This window comes from Ascaphus truei, chromosome 2 (assembly GCF_040206685.1).
Source record: "Ascaphus truei isolate aAscTru1 chromosome 2, aAscTru1.hap1, whole genome shotgun sequence".
Taxonomy (NCBI): domain Eukaryota; kingdom Metazoa; phylum Chordata; class Amphibia; order Anura; family Ascaphidae; genus Ascaphus; species Ascaphus truei.
The window spans coordinates 240,244,724-240,264,527 of NC_134484.1; the positions used below are offsets into that span (position 1 = coordinate 240,244,724).

The following is a 19,804-nucleotide window of genomic DNA, read 5'->3' on the forward strand; positions in this document are numbered from 1 at the left end:
TGCCCCCCCTGCCTTTGATGCCCCCTCTGCCTTTTACACCCCCCCTGCCTTTGACACCCCCCCTGCCTTTGACTCCCCCCCCTGACTTTGATGGCCACCCTCTGCCTTTGATGCCCCCCTGCCTTTGATGCCCCCCCCTGCCTTTGACGCCCCCTGCCTTTGACGCCCAGCCCTGCCTATGATGCCCCCCCTGCCCCACCCCTGCATTTGATGCCCCCCCTGCCTTTCACCTGCCCCCCTACCTGCCTTTCACCTGCCCCCCTGCCTTTGACCGCCCCCTCCCTGCCTTTCACACCCCCCGTCCCCTCCCTGCCTCCGGGCAACGCCGGGTATATCAGCTAGTGTAGAATAAATGCATACTTTTTATTTTCTCAGGTTTATTATACAGTATATATATAAAAAAGTATTGTATACGGTCTGAAAACATCAGCATACTGTTTCAGGTATTATATCCTGATCAATAACAATGGCCACTAAACTGTAGACTCCGGTACGTGTTTTTTTAATCCGATTCAGCAATGTGCAGGCATTGTTACACAAAGCGATATTATCCATCAAAATCCCTCCATTTGCCGTTTTCCGCATGAGATGACAAAGTTTTCTTTACTGAGGAAAAACAAAAGTAAACGTTTTACTGTAATGGTCAGTCCCCTGTTCACATGCGCATGCGCCTACTGTCGATGTGATGACAAGCATATGCGTTTCAAGAAGGTTCCAATGCGCATGTGCATGCGCCTAGCTTTTCACCAATTGTGCAGTATCTACTGTAGAAGCCGCTCAGCCAATGATATTGCTTACAGGAGAATCGCTTGACTTTTGAATCGCACTGATATTGATATTTGCAAAATAAAAAAAAACAGAATAAAATACAGCAACATTACTCACCATTCAGGGTGATGCAATGTTATTCATATGATGTAATGATGTATTGATGTTATGCAAAGAGAGTTTCATTGAAGTTATCGTTCATGCTAAGTAAATACTGTTTATTTGCATTGTGTGTATTTACTGTATGGTTATTCTGGTGAGGGCACACTCCCACCATGTTGGGATCCCTCATCAGTGGAGGCGCTGCATCGAGTGTAAGTATATACCCCAGGTTCCCCGTGGCGGAAGCTCAGCCCTCCTGGTTGCCAAACAGGTACAGCACCACACTGATAAGTAGTCAGATACACCTACCCACCTCAATCTCATTTAAGGTGGGGGTAAGAGGGCTACATTTGGAGGCACTGCTGAGATCTCAGACCTGGGGTGCCCTATTTTATTTTTGTGTCAAATTGTTCATCTAAATTTCCCATCATGTCCGTGCCATCAAAGCAAGAGGTCTATGATTGGGCCTTAGCGCAGCAGGTATCCAAGGCGCGCGGTTGCCGTGGTGGGAGTATCCACCAATTCCACGTGGGTATTCACAGTGCGCAAGCAAGTACGGAACTGTCCGGGTCTGGCCACTGACCCTTTTGTAGACTGGAAACCTAATGCCGACGGCCGGCGGACTATCCTACTACTGGCCACCGAGCATGACATATGCTCAGAGACTGTCCCTCATGTATTACATCTACCAGAGGCCCCACCAGAAGGCTACTCCCTTATATACACAGAGCCCTAGTGAAATTAACAGAACCATGATCAAAATGGAGGCTCCCTCATCCAGTGAGTCACATCTAAAATAGGCTCTCCTGCCAAGTCAGGAGAGCACATGTGCTGCTGATTGCCAGCCTGCACCAAATTGGGTTGCAAAAATCTGTCCAGAACTGGTGGGAAAACCAGAGCCCCGCCCCTACAACTTGAGTCGAGCCAGGACCACTCCCTCATAGAATGTGCCCCTCCTCTGCATGACCTCAAGTGGAGAGTGTACGATGAACTGCAGTCAGCAGATTCTGTTCTTCATAATAGAAGTAGAAGATGCAGTAAATCACACCCTCAAGTGTATGGAGTCTGGCTATCAAAGAAGGGGAACGTACCCATTCTATTGTGTCCGTGCATTCAAAATTTATTGAGTTTGTCTGGTAGTATGAACTATGACACAGAGCTGCTGATTCTACACTATAAGGTGGTGTTCATAGAAGGGAAAAGGTGTCTACGCTACTCCTGTGTCACTTGTGACTTCCCAGGTGGTGAAATGACTTGGGTACCCAGGTGTACCTGCTGCGGAGTACATTTTCCAGAGCCAGTGCTGCTGGGGACTCCGGAATCCGCCAAGAAAGAAGCGGTCGACTTCAAAACTGGATAAATCAATGCAGGTAATCAATTTACCTCCCTCACAGAAGTTTCGGAGGGCTCGTGCACTCTAACCGCGGTTCCAGAGTCGGTTCTAGAGCCGGAATCCGCTGATAAAGGTGCGATTGGCCTCTACACGGGGGGGGGTTGATGTTATTAACCCCCCTTGCGCAATCACGGAGGTTTCGGAGGCCCCGTGTGCACTAACTACGGTTCTAGACTCTGCTCTAGAACCGCAAGATTTTCAAGCTACATTGACCAAAATGGACAGCTGCGATGCTGTGGCCATACCGAGTGTGTGTGTTATAACAGATGTTCCATGGGGTCCGTGCACCCCGGTTGTAGACTCGGTTCCACAGTCAGAACCACAGATTCCAGAACCGCAGATTCCGGAATCACAGGGTAAGGTGTCTCTACCCCCATCCTCTCTTAGTGATTCCGGCGACCAACAACTCGTGGTGATGCGCCAGCCGGCGGACCACTCCTGCAAACACGCAGACCCAACTATCTCGGCGGATACAGAGTCTGCTGTGGGTCCGTGTGCCCTAGATGAGGTGTATCCAGATGCTGCCGCTTGCTCTGCGGTGGGCCCGTGGGCCCGAGGTGAGATTGCTCATGACCTGGTGGTGGGCCCGTTGTACATTGCCGTTCCCCGGCAGCAAGCGCAGGTGCGGCCGGAACCGCAGAAGAGTCCCTAGGCCGTGGCAACTCCCAGTGTGTCGGAGGAACAGCCGGAGATGAGATCGGAGGAAGAGGATCCCATCGCAAGCCAGCGGAGTGGTGAGATACCCTATTACTCCCCACAGGCTCAGATGGAAGCACCAGAAGTAGAAGAAGGGGAAGTTACGTGCGGGACCCAGTCCAAAATGGCAGCTCCCGTCAACCTGGGAGCCCGTGCATTCCAACATAAATGGTCCCAGGACTGGGATCCAATGCTCCCGAGTTTCCAGAAAAGTATTGCTACCAGGCGGTACAGGATCAACAGTATGTACCGGCCATCTGCCAAGTGGAGGGACAATTCAACTTTACCCTGATGTCCAGTGCAGCTGAGGTGGTAACAGTCAGCGTTCCTTTGTAATTAGCCAATCACTAGAGAATTGTGGGTATAATAAGCGCCCCCTCACCATTTCCTCTATTCCCTGACGAAGTGTTTGATACACGAAATGCGTTAGACTGAATGAGGGCGCATTCCCCATACATCAAAAAGAGGTTCTATATTGCCTTTATTTGCCTTTGTACTTTTTCACCACACTGTGGTTCAGGACTGTTTATTTGGGACTTCTTCACTCGCATACCACTCATACACATGCGGTCTGTGTTTGTGCCTGATGATGCTTGGCGCCGCTTGATGATGTCACTGGCGAGCGTCCTGTGATCCAGCGCTGTGGAGCGGAGAGGAGCATGCACCCGCGGCGGTGATTACATCGGTTACACCCGACCTAGCCGGGACAGAGGGAATCCCCCTCTGTGGTGAGCCAAGTGGGCACTGTGGACCGGAGAGGAGCGTGTGTTTGTGGTGGTGATCGCATCGGCTGCACCTGACACAGCAGGGACAGAGGGAAGCCCCCTCTGCAGTGAGATAAACCAGTGTTGTGAACCGGAGAGGAGTGTGTACCCGTGGCGGCGACTCCATCAGCTACACCTGATCCAGAGGGAAATCCCTTCTGTGGAGGAGAGCTGTTTCTGGTGACCCCCATCTGAGCACAGAGTGGTAACATGTCCCTAACATGTCCTGCTTGATATTACTATATTGATGTAGGTGCAATACTCACCTGATTATTAATACAATATTGTTATTTATATTACACAATGAGGTCTTTTTTCTGTTTTTGCACTAGTGAGGTGGTAACAGTCAGCGTTCCTGCTGACCTGCTGGACACCGTGAATCAATGCAGTGGTAAGGTATCAACCCTTTACCCCCTGCAGGAGGTGGTAACGACATTGAGTACAAAGACTTTGCTAGTCGCTTGCTTCCCAGTGAAAGCCTCTCAAGTGATTAGGGACAAGGACTGTGTTGCGAGTGATCCAGTGGAATTTGCCTCCTCTAAGAGCAACATGGAGCACTGTGCCTGCCATGTGGTGGACCGAGGCAAGAGACTGAACCTCCCAGTCTCCCACGAGACGAATGCGGGTGATCAGTGAAGGGTCAATAACAAGGGCTCCTTGCAATTTTCCCCAACCGGGGGCGGAAGTGACTCTAAACCAGAGACTATAATTTCAGTACCAGTGACTGACCAGGCAGTGATTCATGGAAATCAGAGGGAGATACCCTCACCCAATTCGTTAGGGGCACTCCACTATGGGACTCAGCTGGCCTCGGGTATCACTGTGGGGTATCTTTTATGCACCATGATTGTCATTTTGATGTATGCCACTGGTGGTGTGCATTAAGATGTATATATATGGGAATGTACTTTTCTTGTGTATTCTTGTACTGTGCAATGCTGTTCCCCAAGCGGGGGCGTTGGGTTTTTAACCAAGGGGAGTGTATAGCCCTGGTCCCCTTACCAGTGTGGGTCCCCGGCTATGGGACGCTTCCCTGCGCTCTCCCTGGCGTAAGGGCAGGTGCCGTGTGGTTACAGTAGTTAGGGATAGCCCTGAGTCAACCAGTGAGCTGCTGCAGATAGGGACAGACCCAGATAGGGAGGCTGTCACTTTAGCTGAGCAGGATAATAAGTTGCAACAGTGTTGTGTGCAGTGCAGCCAGAGTAGTTGCTTTGGCTGTGTCAGGGAAAGGCCCCTCATAGGAAGAAGGGGGGGTTGCTTTCTAAGTTATACAGTGTGTGTAATATCACCAGTGCCAGTTGCACGTGGTGAGCTGCCAGAGTCTGGGATCAGACAGAATCTACAGCAAGAGATCTTCTGCATGCAGGGACCAGGCTAGAGGTATATCCCCAGGGCCCAGTTAGTCCCCTGAGACACTGTAGAGGAATAACTGTATGTTATAGGGACTGCCTTAAGACAGGGACTCCTTCACCATACTCAGAGAGAAAGAGGAATGCTGCATGACAGTGCCTGACTATCAGTACAGTGTGTAGCAGGAAGAGTGCCTGACTCCATAGCAGAGACTGTGGTAAAGGATCATTCCAGCTGGAGATCCCTCTTTGGAGGAGTCAGAGGGTGTAATCATTTCTGCAAGGAGCAGCGCACCACAGCGTGGGACCAAGTTGCGGAGTTGCTGACTACAAAGGACTTTCCTGATCAGGACTGATCAGGGAGGTAGTATATATTAAGTGCACCACCGGGCCCCAACACAGGGAAGCGCTATCCCTCACACTCACACTCTCTTTATTGTTGTGAACACTCAAGGGATAAGTGCCCGAGCACATTATTATCAATGGGACTGAGGGTGATATGATAATGGACATGTGGGCTAAGGGGATGGTATGCATTCAGGGTGATGCAATGTTATTCATATGATGTAATGATGTATTGATGTTATGCAAAGAGAGTTTCATTGAAGTTATCGTTCATGCTCAGTAAATACTGTTTATTCACATTGTGTGTATTTACTTTATGGTTGTTCTGGTGAGGGCACACTCCCACCACGTTGGGATCCCTCATCGGTGGAGGCGCTGCACCGAGTGTAAGTATATACCCCAGGTTCCCCGTGGCGGAAGCTCCGCCCTCCTGGTTGCCAAACAGGTACAGCACCACACTGATAAGTAGTCAGATACACCTACCCACCTCAATCTCATTTAGGGTGGGGGTAAGAGGGCTACATGTGTATTGAGGAGAGGATGGTATTATGTGTATTGAGGAGAGGTTGGTATTATGTTTATGAGACAGTGGTATTATGTGTACTGTGGAGGACGATATTATGTGTATTGAGGAGAGGATGGTGGTACTGAATGTGTATGAGGAGAGGCCAGTATTAGGTGTATGAGGAGTGGGCGGTATTATGTGTATTGAGGAGAGGGGGTATTATGTGTATTGAGGAGAGGGGGTATTATGTGTATTGAGGAGAGGGGGTATTATGTGTATTGAGGAGAGGGGGTATTATGTGTATTGAGAAGAGGACAGTATTATGTTTATTGATGAGTGGCGGGTATTATGTTTATTGATGAGAGGCGGGTATTATGTGTATTGAGAAGAGGACGGTATTATGTTTATTGAGGAGAGGGGGGTATTATGTGTATTGAGGAGAGGGGGTATTATATGTATTGAGGAGAGGGGGTATTATGTGTATTGAGAAGAGGACGGTATTATGTTTATTGAGGAGAGGGGGGGTATTATGTGTATTGAGGAGAGGGGGTATTATGTTCATGAGAGGGCGGTATTATGTGTATTGAGGAGAGGGGGGTATTATGTTTATGAGACAGTGGTATTATGTGTATTGGGGAGGACGATATGTGTATTGGGGAGAGGATGGTGTTACTGTATGTGTATGAGGAGAGACCGGTATTAGGTGTATGAGGAGTGGGCGGTATTATGTGTATCGTAAAGAGAATGGTATTATGCATATGAGGAGATGGCGGTATGTGTATTGAGGAGAAGGCAGGATGAAAAATGTAGGGGCGGCAAAAAGGTATGGGTCTCTGGGCGGCAAAATTGGAAATCTGCCACTGGCAGTGATCCTGACGAAAGGGACAGCAGGACTGGATTAACCTTTATTTTAACCAGCCTGTTTCAACAGAACAGTATCTTGGAGCAATCTTCTCTATGCATTCAAAACAGTAATAGAGGGAAGGGAAAGAGAGAGAGAAATAGTGTCAGAATTAAGACCAAGTTCTGGTGACAAAGCAGCAAAGAAAATCTTATAAAATTGTGATATACTTGACTCATACTCTATAGCAGTTGCGTGAATATATCAATATTATATACAGCCATTACCTTGTCGGTTGTGTTGGCTAAGCAGAAAACTTACTAACATGAACTCACTCCCACTTAACTTGTGTAATCATTATGATTACAGCTGGGGAATTTACTTTGTCACCATTTTTGCATACACTAACTGCATTTAAGTAATTGAATGTTTGCCTGGCAATTAATCTGCACTGAATATATTAGAAATGGAGTGCAGTTTTGGACATTGTCACATTCTTTGCTAATGGAAAGGTGAAGCAAGTGCCGTGAAGCAAAAGCAATGTCTGGTAAAAAAACTGAAATTACCATGATACCAAAAAAAAACCTGCAATTGCTGTGCCTGTTCCCCAGGGACAGTATTACATCTTGTTTCCCTGTAGGTGGAGCTTTTAGTCAGTATTGCTGGCTGTGGAATAGGATTGTCATCACTGTATGTTTCTGAGACTCTGAGCAGGAAGCAAAACCAGCATTGCTGCTGGAGAGAAATGTTGAGATGTTGCAAAGCAATGTCTGCAGTTAAGGAGACCTTTATCATGCGTGGAAGATTTGTTTGATTTTTTTTTTTTAATGAGAACAGATTTAAACCCTGTTTATAAGAGGAATGTCATCACTCATTACCTGGATTAACATGTCACCGGTGCTGTAAGCACCATTTTTTTTGTATTTGCAGGTAAGCCAGAATAAAAATTAAATCAATATTTCCAGGATTTTGATCAGTGGGACCTGAGTGATGCTTTCATATTGAAACATAGCTAATAAAAGTATCATATTTTATTCAGTCATTTGTTGTAGTTTTATGAGACTTTATTATCCTGCCTGTTAATACAGCAATGGTATTACTTGCTGGGTCTTTTATTATTGGAGTATAAGACACCTATAAGAGACCCATCACTTTAAATTGATAGTATATTGTTCTCTAGGTATTTTTTATTAGATTATCTGTTTACATGTCTGGTCACATTTCCGAGCAGCACAGCAGGTCCTTGCGATGAGTTCATTTCAGCCTTGAGATGAAGGTCCTTGAAATAAATCTTAGGTCGCTTTTCCAAGGACTCTCTTTTTCATAGGATTTGTCTTTTTCCGGTTTGTATTGTTGTCCTCTTCTTGAGTTGCTTGTATGCTTTTGTTTTCCAGCATAGTGCGTTTATAGAGAAAAATGTAACCTTGCAGAAAGGGAGGGTTGGAAACAAAGTTGAACAGATACAGCCTTAGTAATATCTCTTAGTGCTTTATTATTGAGATCTCATGTCAGAAAGCCCTTCAACAGTCTACCCTTGACATCCCTTGAGGATGATTTTTCACATTGCAATGATATTATACTGTAGAATACTTTATATTAAACAGTAGTGTGATTTAGCCTAGTGCTACCGGGTCCAGCGGATCATTGCTTTACCATGTATATGGACAAACATTGGGTACTGGCAAATCTATTCCAAAGTATGTATTTACTGGGTTTTCCATTTTTTTGTTAATGATCAATACCTACTTGTCCAACATTTAAATATTGCAATCCCTTTGTGTTTGATAGTCATAATTATGTCAATAATCTTTGATTGCTATCCAAGAGACACTATTCATGCACAGTGCTGAAGGCATACAATTAAAAGACAGCACAAATGTTTCTTTAGACTTTGATTACTGTTTGTTCTGCACAACTCCCTTTTTATTCTGCTTGCAGCTACATTATTGCTTGAGTTGAGTGTTTCCCACAAACTCTCATCGTAATTATGGCTTGTGATGCCAGAACGAATAGCTTAAAACACTGTAGTATCATGTATATAATACGGTATAAACATGCTTATTTGGGAGGATTAGAGAACATATGAATTATAGATGAGTTAAAGTGATCACCATTACTTAAACATGCCTACTGTGCCAAATAAACGAACTATGGTAATCATTTGATTGTCACTTGTTTATTGAAGGCATTAATAATCAGTATACTGTCGTTATCAATTTTAGGTACACTTGTGATGGACCATACTGTATGCTTCTGCAAACTATTTTTTAAAGTACCATTGTGTGTTGCACTGTACATTCTGATTCTGTTTCTTTAATTTAGTCTTGCTTTGGATATTTTGATTTGTTTAAGAAATACAATGTTAGACACCACAGCAACACCAAAATGTCATCTAAAGTCCATTCTTCCATGTGGCACCATAAAAATACTCCATAGTTGCAAACTCCTTAAATTACATGGAAATGTAAGTACAGTATCTTTCAAGATATCTGCAGTCTAGCTAACGGCAGGGCTGTTGCTATTGGTGCATTAAAGGGATAACAGAGGCAATAATGTTGAAAAGAAAAAGGAATAGTGAACCTCCAGATTGTCTAAAAAAGAAAAGAAATGTGTACTGGATAACTGAAACTCTATTAAGACTTGGAGATCTAAATAACCAAGCAAATAATGTGTCCTGGTGCACACCTTTTTTTTGTAATTGTGAATTAGTTAAATGAAAGAAGTCTCTTAATCAAGTTTCTCATAATTATGCTGATTGCTATCCGGGAATGTTTGCACCACCGCAGACCAAGAACAATGTTTTGACACTTCCCACTTCCCTTTCTCCTACTATGAACATTTCCCAAATGTGAGGTAGAGATTTGTTCCACGGAATTTTCAAAAACAAATTAATTGCCAACAAAATGACTGCTGTTTCGGCCACACATGGCCTTTCTCAAAGCAGAATGGCATTCTGCTTTGAGAAAGGCCAAGTGTGGCCGAAAACGTCAGTCATTTTGTTGGCAATAAATTAGTTTTTGAAAATTCCGTGGAGCCCTGTTCTTTATACCTTCCATTGTAAGCTGGATCATCACAGAGAATCCTGAACCAGGAGCACCGGTAGTTGTATCCTTATATTATTTTTATGTGGTGTGCAGCATTTTCCCTAAGGTAGAGATTTGCAACATTTTCATAACAAGCTCGCGAAACAGGCGATTATTGGATTTTTACACCCCGTGAAAAAGGAGTGAAATCAGCAACATTTAACAACCATTCATCTGGATTGTTGAGAGACAGAAAGAGGGAAAATGTTTTGTGAATGTCGCCATTTCTTCAAAATGAGTCAATTTTACCGGCAAAAAATGTGAAGACCGTCGGTGTGTTATGGTGTGTGAAAACAACGTAAACATTTCGCAAACCATTCGTACATCTCAAGCTGATGCACATGGGCAAAATGAGAGATTCCCAATAACATGAAAATGATTGCCAACATTATGATTTGTTTTTACCTATAATAATTCATAGGAAATGTAGCACATGTACATGCACTCATATAACATCCTCCAGTTTCCTCAGGGCAATGCATCTTACAGCAGCATTTCATTTTAGATTTTTTTCCTTATCTATGAAGTGTTTCAGTAATTGAAGTTCAAGTAGTCATCTCCTCTATTAGTATGCTGCTTCTAATTTCCAGTCAAAGGAACGGAAATTGGACACCTTATATAAACAGCTGTCTAATTAAATTTTTCACAAATGGATATATTGTAAAAGATACAGTGACTAACATAATACACACTGTATTAAAACTGCATCACGTACTGTAGGACAAAAATGTAATTTTGATACATACAGTATGTACTTTACATACTGTAGAAGTGTTGTGAAGCTGCCATAATGGCCGATATAGAATTTTTCATGACCATTGCTTTGTCAAGAAAGTACCAATTGTCTGTTCCCTTATTTATATTTATGCCAATAAATTAGGAGTGGATATGTTTCCTCTGAAATCAGCCATTATCTTTACACGTGACAACATCACATACATATAAATTACATGGTCTATTATCAGGGGTGAGCAATCTTTTTATACCGAGCCCCGCTTTTCATCCATGAAATTTCTCGGGCCGCCCTGCCTAATGTAATCAAAATCACATGAAAAATTCCTTTATTAAACGGTACACAAAGTAAATACAAATACGTCTAAATATTTACATATTTCAACAGCTCGCGCTTGCAAAATTAGGTTTTGTCCTCGCTGCCGCTAAGAGTGCTCTTGCTTGAGAGCGGTGACATCACCAACTCTCCAAGCATGAGCGCAGGGTGTCCTGCATGATTTTGCAAGCACGAGCTGGGGAGCATGGATCGGGGCTATTTCTGTGTGTAATGTGTGTGTTTGTGTGTGTGTGGCTGTGTGTGTTTGTGGCTGTGTTCTGTGTGCATTGACAGCTGCTGAGCGTGCTTCAAAGTCAATTTTGTTTGTCTCCCCAAGCACCAAGCTGGGGAGAGCGGACGTGCACAAAGGCAATCCTTTTGGGGGTGGGGGGGGGGGCATTTATCCACCATTTTGCTACCTCCCTTCCCTCTCTACCCCCCCTTTTTTTCCCTTCCTCTCCCTTTTATCCTTCTCCCATTTTTATTCCCCCTGCTCTTTGGCTTGATGTCCCCAGTGTCATCCACACTCCTACCTACCAGTATTATGTATTATTTTTTTTAAAGTTTTCAATGTTGTGTTTTCACTTTTTTTTTAAAATTATTTCTGTACATTCATAGTAAGATTGATATAGTGGCAGCCTACCCTTTCACTTGCAGAGGATCGCAGCGAAGCAGGTTACCAACGGAGGAGAGCAGGAACACAGCGCTATTGCAGGGCAGACACCGGAAGGAGGGGTGTTTGACATCACAGTGCAGGGGCTTGCTCCTCCCCTGTACAAACGCAGCCCCCACGCGTGCACACACACCATCACGTGGCCGCCTCCTACACTATCCTGTTCGGCCACCCGCACCCAATTTGCTTGGTCACCCGCCTGCGCACCTCTCCTTCGGCTGCCCGCCCACGCACATCTTTTTGGCCACCCGCGCACAGCTTTTTGGCCACCCGCGCACAGCTTTTTGGCCACCCGCGCACAGCTTTTTGGCCACCCGCGCACAGCTTCATGGCCAGCCCGCCTGTGCACAGCTTTTTCACCCGCCCGTCCATGCACAGTGTCTGCTGGCCAGCACACACCAAGTTTTGATGCATTCCGCCTGCGCCCCCCATAAATAATCTTGCGACCCCCAAGGGAGCGTGCCCCCCAATTTGTGCACCACTGCTCTATATGACACAGTAATGCCAGTGAAGCAAGTACTGAATTGCTCTGCATGCATTTCCCACACTGCACACAATACTCCAAAGTGAAGATGATTGAACACAAAGTAGATAATATGATCACAGTTCTTACATGCTATTACCCTATTGTAGAACTAACACAAACATGTACAAATCTATTTTTGCACAACATTTTCATAATTCTCTCCCTCCCTCACTCTTTCTTCTTTTCTATGTTTTTGTGGGTAGTCGGCAAACCCACATCTTAATAAATAGCCCATGAATATATCATTTTGTGAGTCTGCCTCATTTTCATACATTTGCATACCGCATGGAATTGCATAGCTTATGTAGTGTGAAAAATGACTACATTTACCTGTCGGTAGAAATGCTTCACAAACTAAGCTGTGATAAATGCTACCTGTGAAAATGTCGTACCTAGTGACAGCAATTTAGAACAGGCAATGCTGGGAGAAATTGCTACCTGGGAGAATGTCATACCCAGTCCAGCATCTTTTGATCCCATCTTTTCTTGTCTGGTTGACGGTAGGAAAATATCACAAGCAACAATGTCTAATAGGCACAGTTGTGAGAAAATGCTAGCTGTAAGAAGGTGATACAGGTACTGTAACAGGCCTAGAATATCCTGGCTCTCCCCCTCCTAGCTTGGCCAGGGTATGACAATGTTATAGGCAACGATAGATAACTGGCATACTGTAACTTTTAGAAAAGGCCACCTGTGAGAATGTCATACTTGGTCAAGTATCTCCTTGGCCTTCACATTTTTGTGCATGATAGGAAAATCAAAGGTTTTGCAGGATCCACGAGAAAGTGCTATTTACAATTTCCTCTTAAATAGGCAGAGCTGAGGTAAAATGCTACCTGTGTCAATATCAGACAGATATAGCACAAGTTATTACTCCTGTTATCGTATGATATTGCGTTACAGCCGTAAATTGTGCGATATTGGCTGTAACATTCAATAATGGGAGTAATAATGCCTAATACTGTACCTGATCCAGTATTTACTCAGCTCTACCATCCCTAGCTGGTACAGGGCAGAAAAAAGACAGAGACAGTGAGGTCTAATAGGCAGAGCTATCATAAAACACAGGACAGACAAACACATACACACACACCACAGGACACACAGACACCAATCCTCCCCTATCTCCTGTCCATGCTGTTTCCTCCTTGTGTGCATTATTATTGTTATTATCATTTATTCATAACATATTCTGTAGCGCAGTACAATAGGGTTGGAGGACGAAAAAACAATAAGTAATAAACATTTACATACATTGTTACAGTATTTAAGGAGGGCTCTGACCCATGGAGCTTACAGTCTATAAGGAAGTGGAAGTGGAAACATCAGGTACTGGGGGATGGCAGGGTGTGTTTCTGATAGCTGCTTGTTAATTGAAGGAGTTTGCATTTGGGAAGAATTAAGTGGGATTATGCGGGGGTAGAGCTGTGAGAGCAGGGTGATATGTGAAGATGGAAATGCTTCAATATGCATCTGGAATACTTCACCCAATCCAATAATCAAGCAGCTGTAACAGCAGCAAACGGCAGCAAATGGTGACGCACTTTGGCTGCCGCCAAAAGCTGTCACCTTTTGGGCGACTCAGGTGTTATGTCCCAGAACATGACCCCACCCCGAATACAAATGCTCCTGACATTTCCCCCTGATTGGCTGCTTCTGGATAATGGAGGTAATCAGAATGGGGGAAACTGGTCAGGCTTCTCGCACTGACCTGCTTTCTCACTGCTCTGGGAGAACGGAGAAATCCTGTAGCACCCATTTGATCCTCCCACAGCAGCCCAGGGTGCTGCGGAACCTCGGTTGAGAAACACTGCTCTACACAAATGAAAAATATGGATTAAGACTCTGGGGTAGAACCTCAACGCTCTGTTAAAACTTTGATCATGACGATAGTCATAACCAGGGCTCGATAAATGCACTCGGCCGCTCGCCTATGGCGAGGCATTTTTGGTCGCTGTTGAGTGCATACAGTACCTGCAGCGGGGTCCGGCTGAGGGGTCTGGCGGCGTTGTGTGGCGATCTCCATCTTTTCCACCGCAAATTGTACTCTTTCACCTGCTGGTCCAGACAAAAATGGCTGTGCGACATCAAATGATGCTGCGTTGCCATTGGCAACAGGAACCCTACGTGACGTCACGCGATGTGGAAGTGGTCTGCTTTTAAAGGAAGACATGGGGAGGGAGCTACTACAGGTATATGCATTCAAGGATATGAACAAAAACAGCTACAGTATAACAGAACAGGGACAAACATATTCACTGTGCCATTTGTCGGAGTGTCAGACACATTCTGAATTGAAATACTATTACAATATACAATTCACAATAAATAAAACTCTACAAACTACAGGAAGTGATTCCACTTGCGTCCCACAGCACACAAAGTGTTATTGGGTTGACAAGTCAAAGGCACCTTAAGAATGGTGTATAGTGTCAGACCCAACAGGATCTGACCTTTAACACAACAATCTCTATTATTCAGAACAACAGCTCTAGTAGTGTGAGAAAACCAGCTGAGAGGTTGCAGTTTACTAACAGCATACCTTAAAGGGATATCTTTTTGTTTCTAATTGTACACTGTAATATGTACTGAGGGCAATGAGTTACTGAAGCCAGGTGACACTAAATAAAAGATTAACAGAACATGAGCAACCTGGGTTAGGCTGAGTCCCCGCTGGCGCTGACCGCGCTCATGCTTGAGAGTGGTGACATCACCAACGTGGCTATGAAGGGAGGAGGCATGTAATTGGCTGGTGTGTGTGTATGTCTTACAATGCCTAGTGACCCAGGACAGAGTCTCGGCAATAAACACTTTGTAGCTCCGGAGCCTGTGCTTCCACCTCTCTCTGCTCAGCCCCCCTGCTTCCACTCTCTGCTCAGACTATACTGCCTCTCTATCCCCATTGGTCAGAGCAGGGTCATGTGACCCTGCTCTGCGCTCGAAAGACTCTTTCCCTTGTCTCCCCAAGCAACAAGCTTGGGAGAGCGTGTATGCCCGCGCGCACAGCAGGAGCGTGGGCGTGATCATTAACTTGTATAGAGGTAAGCACGCCAAGCGCATAGCGAGGTCGGCGCCAGCAGGGACTCAGCCTTAGGCTGCGGCCAGGGTGCCGCTGAGTGGGCGTGCTCACGCTGGCCACGAAAACACATTGTGGCAATATGTGTGTCCAGCGTGAGCAAGGGCCTGAGCATGCGTGGCGCTTAGCCGCCGCGCAAGAACACCTGCACGCTCAGCGCCACCTTGGCCGCAGCCTTAGAAGAAAATTAGTGCCAGCTCTGCTGCTCTTGGGATTATAACAGTGGTTTGACAAGCAAGCACTATTATTATTTGTAGATGAATATTATTGGTACAATCTGGATCAGAAAAAAGAAAAAGTGCTGGAAAAAGCGCTTAAATATAATGCATAAAATATATGTGTATACTCAATGTGATAAAAATAAAATGAATCTAAAATAAAAGTACAAAGAAGCTCACATGCATGTGTGAGGTAGGCAGCCTGATAACGCTGACTGAACTAAGTCAGGAAACATGCAAAGAAAACATAAATACAGACCGGCGCCTTGGGAAATAAAGTCCAACAAATATCCAGATACACTGGCAAGTGTTATGTGTTAGTTTGTCCTATATCTACAGCAATATACACTAAGTAATATCTTTGTGCTTTATTCCATATATCTCGGATGCCTTCCACGAAGTTACAAGGTTGATCCGGATGAACAGGACTGTCCTGTGTATCTGGTACAATGTGGATGTTATACATTTTCATCTTATTAGACCAGATGTGTGCAATTTCATTTATATAGATTGTACAGGGGCATTAAATCCCTTCTACGTACCTATCTATTTAAGTGGATAGGGTATTTTTTGTAGATAGGGTCTATTTCTAGGGGACTGCTCCTCTGAAGAAACCAACGTGGGATTTAATGCATTTTGATTTTTCAATCTGCATCATAAAACAAGCTCTAAATCAGGAATCTTTTGTTCTGCAAATGTAAATATACAGGCTATGTTAATTGCTTATAATTTTGCTTAAATTACCACTAAGTAGTATGTCTCACTACTAGGACCAGTACATATTGTGATCACACTCAGATCATGTCCTTTTTTTAAATGATGTTTTCTTTTATTATTCACTTAATTCTGTCTTTTAATAAATGTATAACTTTTTAACTCAGTTAGGTTAATACATCAGCATTGTATTACATTAATGTATCCTCTATTTTTCTGCTCTTTGGAGGTCATTTCTCAATCTTTTTAAATGTATACTTATTAAAAGTTACTTTGTCTGGGTAATTATACATCTATGGGATATTTTACCCACTTGGAGTATTTAGGAGTACCCTTCATCTAAAGGATTGTCTTTTCTCTCTCTTCATTTTCTAATAGAGATTAGACAAAACATATTTTCTGACACACACAATTAAAAACAAGGTGAAGCACAGCTGTGACAGTCAGTCTAGACCAGCTATTTTGCAGATTCTTGACTGATGGATGGTGCAACAAATTTGGACCCAAGTGAGGGTGTTGGGAATTTCACCCAGGGGAGAGTGTAATAGGGTATGCATATAATACCTGTCTTTCCCCACCCTGTTATGTAAATCCTGCTAGCTGCAGGCTGTACGGGGTTCATTCCATGGGTTTGTGCCCCCACCCATGTTCCTCTATGATGGACAAGAGTAAAGTGGGGACTCATGGCCTGTGTAAGCCTATCAGGAATAGGTATAGACCATGAGCCCACCCCTTCTGTCCTAATTAGGGGAATGCCACATTTAGAGCAGTCCTGTTCCTGTTCTGGAAGAGAGGAAGCAGTAGAGCTGTCAGACTCTCCCATGGCAGGATGAGCATGCTCACTTCAATCTGTGGGTTGGAGGAACATCAGATTCAGCCACAGATGCCCTATACTACCAGGGGCTACACCTAGAAAAGCAGTGGTTGTGGGTTCTAGTCCTTTCGGTCTGTCACCATTCCAAATATTAGATTGATGCCTTAGGCTTATTATCAACTCTATATATTTGGTATGGAAATCATAGTAGGAAGTGTGGATTGGGACTCAATTAAATATACTTTGCATAGCCATCAGCATATCTCCCAGTCAGGTACCTTAGGTGTGCTCCTTTTCCAGAACAGGCATGTCTCTCTAATTATTTGAGGGAATATATACTGTATATAGTAATGGCAACTCCTAACAGAATTAGACAGGTCTTACTGTGTGTGTACAGTATGTTCCTTTTTTTAACAATCTGCAAATGGATTCTCTCTCTTCCACTCAAAATTTGTCCATGAACGGATTGTTCTTTGCCTCTGAAAGAAAAAATCCTAAATTGTCGCTTTAAAGCACAGCATGGGAATCAGATGCAAAGCCAGAGAAACCATTCACAGACATGTTTCAACCTTAATATATATATATATATATATATATATATATATATATATACAGCTAAACCCTGTTATAGCGCGGTCCTCTGGGTCCACCCGAGACCACCGCATTAGTAACGGGGTCGCGAAAAAAAAATGGCCGCCGCAAAAAAAAATGGCCACCGTGATCTGGGACTTCGCTCTGCCGAAGGGGGAGAGCTGAGATAACTCTCCCAGAGCCCAGCATCGCAATGGCAGGCCCCCGGACACCCCCCCCCCACTCCCAGCAGCACTTACCCTTACCCAGCATCTGCAGCAGTTGATCTGTGCAGAGAAGCTGTGAGGGGGAGGAGAGCTCATGGGATGTCAGCTGTTTTTGAGCTCCTGGCCAGGGATCAGCTCCCTTCAATTCTCCCCCACAGCAGCAGAGATACAGGCAGGGAGAGGGGGGCTCCCTGAGCCCAGCGTCGCACCAAACCACAGCAGCACCACCCTCCCAAACCACAGCACCCCCCCCCCCCACACACACGCACCCCACAGCAGCACTTACCCAGCTTCTGCAACAGTTGATCTGTGCAGAGAAGCTGCGAGGGGGAGGAGAGCTCACGCAGCCTTTGCTGGGATGTCAGTTTTTTCGGAGTTCCTCGGCCAGGGACCAGCTCCCTTCAATCCTCCCCCACAGCAACAGAGATACAGGCAGGGAGAGGGGGGGGGGGCTCCCCCTGAGCCCAGCGTCGCAGCGGCAGGCCCAAAACAGTGTGCTGTGAGAGTGTGCAGTGAGAGTGTGCAGTGAGAGTGTGTGCAGTGTGCAGTGAGAGTGTGTGCAGTGAGAGTGTGTGCTGTGAGCAGTGTGCTGGGAGTGTGTGCAGTGTGCAGTGAGTGTGTGCAGTGAGAGTGTGTGCTGGGAGTGTGTGCAGTGTGCAGTGAGAGTGTGTGCAGTGAGAGTGTGTGCAGTGTGCAGTGAGAGTGTGTGCAGTGTGGCAGTGTGCAGTGTGCAGTGTGCAAAAAATATGTCAAAAAAAATTAAAATAAAAATTTTTGTAATTTTTTTTTTAAACAAAAATGGGAGCCACGTGAAAACCGCGTTATAAGTGGATTCGCGTTATAATGGGTCGCGCTATAACGGGGTTGAGCAGTGTGTGCAGTGAGAGTGTGTGCAGTGACAGTGTGTGCAGTGAGAGTGTGTGCAGTGAGAGTGTGTGCTGGGAGTGTGTGCAGTGAGAGTGTGTGCAGTGAGAGTGTGTGCAGTGAGAGTGTGTGCTGTGAGCAGTGTGCTGGGAGTGTGTGCAGTGAAAGTGTGTGCAGTGAGAGTGTGTGCTGGGAGTGTGTGCAGTGTGCAGTGAGTGTGTGCAGTGAGAGTGTGTGCAGTGAGAGTGTGTGCTGGGAGTGTGTGCAGTGTGCAGTGAGAGTGTGTGCAGTGTGGCAGTGTGCAGTGTGCAGTGTGCAGTGTGCAGTGTGCAGTGTGCAGTGTGCAGTGTGCAAAAAAAATGTAAAAAAAATAAAAAATAAAAATTTGTAATTTTTTTTTAAACAAAAATGGGATCCACGTGAAAACCGCGTTATAAGCGGATTCGCGTTATAATGGGTCGCGCTATAACGGGGTTGAGCAGTGTGTGCAGTGAGAGTGTGTGCAGTGACAGTGTGTGCAGTGACAGTGTGTGCAGTGAGAGTGTGTGCAGTGAGAGTGTGTGCAGTGAGAGTGTGTGCAGTGAGAGTGTGTGCAGTGAGAGTGTGTGCAGTGAGAGTGTGTGCTGGGAGTGTGTGGAGTGTGCAGTGAGAGTGTGTGCAGTGAGAGTGTGTGCAGTGAGAGTGTGTGCTGGGAGTGTGTGGAGTGTGCAGTGAGAGTGTGTGCAGTGAGAGTGTTGTGCAGTGAGAGTGTGTGCAGTGTGCAGTGTGAGTGTGTGCAGTGAGAGTGTGTGCAGTGTGACAGTGTGGCAGTGTGGCAGTGTGGCAGTGTGGCAGTGTGCAAAAAAAAATGTAAAAAAAAAACTTTGTAAATTTTTTTTTTTTAAACAAAAACGGGAGCCACGTGAATACCGTTATAAGCGGATTCGCGTTATAATGGGTCGCGCTATAACGGGGTTTAGCTGTGTATATATATTTATATATATATATATTTATATATATATATATATATATATATATATATATATATATATTAATGTTTTTACAGAGTTGATCATTCCCCTAAACACCTGCCTGATTTTCTGTATGTACTATTAGGACATATGTGGTGTGTATATATATATATATATATATATATATATATATATATATATATATATATATATATATATATATATATATATATATATATATTAACCAATGTTTCTAGTCACAGAGAAAATCATAATTG

At 44.7% G+C, this 19,804-nt stretch overlaps 1 long non-coding RNA gene across 1 annotated transcript in view; it reads right to left on the bottom strand.

The window, feature by feature from the left end:
• Positions 1 to 417: 417 nt before the first annotated feature.
• Positions 418 to 19,804, bottom strand: part of LOC142487185 (uncharacterized) — a 47,161-nt gene continuing 27,774 nt past the window's right edge. The window contains exons 2-4 of the long non-coding RNA XR_012799161.1: positions 14,068 to 14,249; positions 13,805 to 13,903; positions 418 to 606 (exon numbers count right to left, since the gene is read on the bottom strand). This is a non-coding gene — a long non-coding RNA (uncharacterized LOC142487185). The remainder of the gene's footprint in view (positions 607 to 13,804; positions 13,904 to 14,067; positions 14,250 to 19,804) is intronic.